Source organism: Gavialis gangeticus, unplaced genomic scaffold, assembly GCF_001723915.1.
Source record: "Gavialis gangeticus isolate Ggan-Ray unplaced genomic scaffold, GavGan_comp1, whole genome shotgun sequence".
NCBI lineage: Eukaryota > Metazoa > Chordata > Crocodylia > Gavialidae > Gavialis > Gavialis gangeticus.
Genome location: NW_017728998.1, coordinates 27,736,137 through 27,741,266, shown reverse-complemented (window position 1 = coordinate 27,741,266; position 5,130 = coordinate 27,736,137).

Sequence of the window (5,130 nt, the reverse complement as noted above, 5' to 3'; positions counted from 1 at the left end):
CCTTTTTGAATTGTGGAGCCCAAAACTGGACGCAGTACTCCAGCTGCGGCCTCACTAAGGCCGAGTACAAGGGGAGAATGATGTCCTAGGATTTGCTTGAGAAGCATCTATGGATGCAAGCCAGCGTTTTGCTCTCTTTACTAGCCGCAGCATCACATTGAAGGCTCATTTTATTAGTTAGTTGGCTTTTGTTAGTTCTGTTACTTCCTACTAGTTTCATTTTTTGATCCCTAGTTCTTGTATTGTAAGAGACAGCAAATAATACATCCCCATTTGCTTTCTTTTCACCATTTAGTATTTTGTAAACTTGTATCATGACCCCCTCAAGTGTCTCTCTCCTATAGGTAAAAATCTCTTTTCATACGCCTGCATGCCTTTATCACTAAAACCAGTGCTTTATTTCTCTCACATACAACATGCACCTTTTTATTTGAGAAGAAAAATTCTGCCAGAAATTGGAGTGAAAAAACACGATAAAAGCAGTTTCTGCTACTTATTAGGCAAAAGTGAAGCCTGCACAGCGTTCCCTATGCACTGCAGCTACTGACTTACTATGAAAAAAGATCTCTTTTCTTCATTCTACCTTTCAAAAACGTGGTATGTATCTTATTCCAGGCTGTGTTTCTGTGTGAGAGAATATGTGTAAGCACACCAACACAGTGCAAAATGGAAAAATGATAGCCCCTTAGACCAGGGGCATCAAAGATACAGACTGCAGCACATATCCACTCCATGCTGGATCCAGTGCATGGTCCTGGAGTGAGCGCCGTAGACGCTGCGTGTCACACAATCCTGGACTGTGTAGCATGGAGTGGTCAGAGCGGGTGCCATGTACAGTGTGGTTCTGGAGCAGCCAGTTTGGGACAGCGCCATACACCGTGCCCACTAGCTGCTCTGGGTCTGTGTTGTAGGTAGAGCCTGCTCTGGTCAGACTGGGATTTGTGCTGGATCCACCATGGAGCAGAGGCACACTGGAGCAGGTGTTACATGCAGTGCAGTCCTGGAACAGGAAGTTTGGGGGACATAATGCACATGGCACTGACTCTGTAATATGTGCTGGATCTGGCACCTAAGGCTGTTCTGTGGACCCAATCCAGCCCACAGACTGGTCCCATGCTACTAATCTGGCTTGTGGGGCCAGATACATGACACCCCTGCCTTAGAAGGATGATGATTAGCTGCTTTTTGGGTCAGACTCCCACTTTCACTGGGACCAACAGCAGTTTTCTGTTGACTTTTTAATTTGTGAAGGATGAGGCCTATTAATACTTTTACTTATTGCTTTCCAGTTTTGCCAATCAGCATAAAAGACATGGAGGTATACAAGAGAAACACAGAAGATTAATCACCTGGTAAACAGGAGTTAATGAAAGAGTTCTTTGTTATTTTTCATAAATAATTGCTATATTTTCTGACTCAACCAATATGAAAGTAATTTTCATTTAGTGCTGTTTGATCACAGAGCACAGTTGGTTTGTGAACTATTTGAAGCAAGTTTTGTAGCATGCTACCTGCAGTCAGATTTTGAGATTCTTAATGATCCCTGTATTAATTGTCTTCACAATTTCTTTATTCTACTTTAATATCAGCAGTCTGAAGAGGCACAATGACTGCTGCTTTAACAGTTTTTTCTTTGAACAGTGAGAGATCACTGTATTTTCTGCACTATGTAGAGCTGCCTTTTAAAGGTCCTCATACCACTGCGAAGATCACAAGCTCCTTTTGAGACCAAACACACATTACATGACCAGCATTCCCAGAGGGGTGCGTTTAGCTGGTATAGGCCACAAATATTTTCTCTTTGTCTTCCATGAATAGCAAATTATGACACTGAGTTACTTTCCCCTTTACTAATGCACATTGATTTTTATCCTAATTATATTTTGGGGAGGTGGGGGGGATGGGACACTTGAGGAGGTTAATTTTAATTATTTTGGAATAGAGTTTGTGATGGGGTGTACATTTGCAGCTATGAAAGAGTATTAAAAGCCAGTATAGAGAGAGCTTTCCTACAGCAGAGAAGTTTTCTCAGCTGTCCTGGAGGAAAAGCCCACCAGCTGGGAAGTGCTAATGGATGGATGAAAGGAGGAGGAAGAAAGAGGACACATAGGAACCTCTTTTTCAGCTTCTGGGGAGTAGATTGGTTTGTGGATTCCTGGAAACAACAAATAGGGACAAATTGTGTCTAAGAGCTGAAATAAGAAGCCTGATTTACTAGAATGTAGTTAAAATGGTAACTTTATTTAAGAATTATTTTTATTGATTTTTTTTTTTGTTTAATGAAACCCAAAAATCATATGTAGTTGAAATACATATATATGTCAGCCTGAGCTAGGCGTGTCTGTCCCAAACAATGAGTAATAAAGGGGTAAATAAAACAAAAAAAGAAGGAAGCGGGAGAGATATGTGTCAGGAATAATAATCTAGTTACCAAAATATTCTAAGAACTCTTTTCAAACTGTACCAAACTTTTCAAAGCAGTTCAGCCCACCAAACGCAACTCTGCTAGCTGTTCAATCTCATTGTACAAGATTTCAAGCTTTGGAAAGATCCTACTTTTCCAAAGCCCACTTTTCCTGTGTGTCACTAATAAGGCCTACTGTAAGAATGCAGTCTGGGAAGGATGCAGCTTCAATTCTTTAGGTTTTATACCCAAGAACACATGTATTTCAACATGCAGTGCTATGTTGAAAACCTTGTAAACTCTAGTTATAATTCCTTTCTAAAAAGAATTGATAATAGGAAATCACCAAAGCATGTGACCTAACATTGCCTGCAATGTATCAAGTCTCCTACATGTGTCTTCTGGTAGTATACTTAATTGTTTAATTCTCTAGTCGCTACAATGTTTGAAGCTCAACAAGCTTGAGGAAAAATTGGCAAGCTTACTGAAGTTTCATCCTTCATTACACTGTAAGGCCCTTATGTAGGGAAATCCCTATTTGAGGCGTGATATTGAAAAAATGGATGAATAAGGGTTGTACATGTAGAATAGCTTTTAGTAGGAAATAATATTAAATCCTTTTATCAGTTATGATAAATTTGACCTTCTAAACCAGTTGAATGTTAATATATGTGGCTGTATTAAGTATTAAAAAATCAGTTTGGCATTACTGTTTACTAAGGCTTTTGGGGGTAGCAAATATTCCAGATATATATATATTTTTTGCCTTGAAATCAATTTCTCTTCTGCGCCATCACTGTATAACAGACCTGATCTAGAATATTTAAGATCAAGGTGGAATGGAGACCTAGATATACAGATGACAGGATCCCAGTGGAAACTGGCAGTTCACAAGATTTGAACATTGACAATTGATCTTGGACTTTGTCTTGTAGAATAAAAAGATCATTTTTGTCTGCACTGGGCTCCCTTTAAACATAAAGAAAAGTTAACTTTGAAAAATTTATGAAATAGAATTTTCCAGGGTGTTTTAAATAATTCCATTTTGAAAAATCACAAATGGTGTTTTTTATGTATGCTCTGGGGGTGATGAATGGTTGGTGGGGTGAGGCACTTTTAATTAGAGTGGCTCTAAGAGCTGCTGTAATTGAAGTATTGCAGCGCCACTTGTATTAGCATCCCCATGCTTCAAAATGGTGGAAGGGGCACTTTAACTAGAGCTCATTGAACAAGCTTTAGTTAAAGTGCCCCTGCTACCATTTTGAGGCGTGCGGGTGCTGATGCACAAAATATGGAGGCTGGTTGGAGTGCTCTAATTAGCACATTCCAGCACACATGATTAATTGAGTCTGCTCTGATGTGCTGTAATTACAGCATATTGGAGCAGCCTCTTGGCATGTCTACAAGCACTTGAAGATTTCCCCTGCTGCTGTTCTGAATCATGCTCATTCCTAATGATGCCAGTGTACAGGGTATGTGGGTGAATGACTCTACAGAAGCCACAGTACAGAGTGTTTGTCCCCACTGCAGACAGATGTCACATCTCAGACTGGGCTAGATTCAGCCATTGGTCGGTTACACTTTTACATCCTTGATGACAGATGGCAGAATCTGCCTGTGTGTTCTGTTATGCCAGTTAATGGAAAAGATCTCACTTGGTCTAATTGCTGCTTTGAAGTATAGGTTAAGCAAGGCATAAAACACATTTTTTGTCAAATGTTTTATTAAGTATAGCTCTAAAGCTGAAGTGCCATGTTGTCTGACAGATCAACAGCACTTAAATGCAGTACCTTCCTCCAGTGTTATTGCAACAGAGTCTGTTCTAATTTCCAGGTCTTTTTGGTGCAGATTTTAAGATATTTAAACAACTACATCGTTTTAAAAATCTGATCCTTAGTAATGATTCATCCAAACAGTTTATTTACCTCGGGGGTTTTGCCTGTCTGAAGCATCAGTAGCCCTGACTTCCAATATAATCTTCTATGCAGCCTATTTTGCTCATAATTATTTTAATTCCAATTTTTCTTTGTCTTGATGTATATTCAGCTGCAGACTGTGTGTAGCATACTTTTGTGTATAATAATGTTGAGATGAAAAAGATAAATTATATGAAACCAGAGCAGTCTCTGGATGGACAATTTAAATAAAGGTTTCCTTGCATATGTTACTAATAATACCATAGATTATGGGTTTGTCTGTGCAGAAAAATTCATTGGAATTCTAAAATAGGTTCCCACTGGATTCCAGAAGTAAAGCAATCTTTTTCCAGAAAAAAAAATCCACTTTGGAAGTGCACTAATTTTTCCAGAAAGATATATTTAGTAAGAGCGATATTATTAATTTTATTTTCCCTGTGTAGAGATGCCCTGTTAAATCTCTTTTTTTTCTTAATCAGTTGAATTTGTTTTTCACTTTTCGGTGCTTATTTATTTCTTCCATTTCTGCCAGCTTGGAAATCAAAATAGGTATTAATTAGAGGTGCACCAATACATCAGTCCCATATCAGACTGGCACCAATATAAAGAAAATTGACATTATTGGCTTTCTTTGGCTGACAAAGTTGCTGATAAATGCCCCGTGCATGAGTACAGCTGCAGTGCAGCACGCAGGCGGCCAGGAGTGCAGTCCAGTAATGTGGAGAGCAGCGTCTGGATGGTAAGTCTATTGGGGGGTAGGAGGGGAAGGGGTGTGGGGGGCAGATCAAGCCCCCTGTGGTGAGGGAGGGA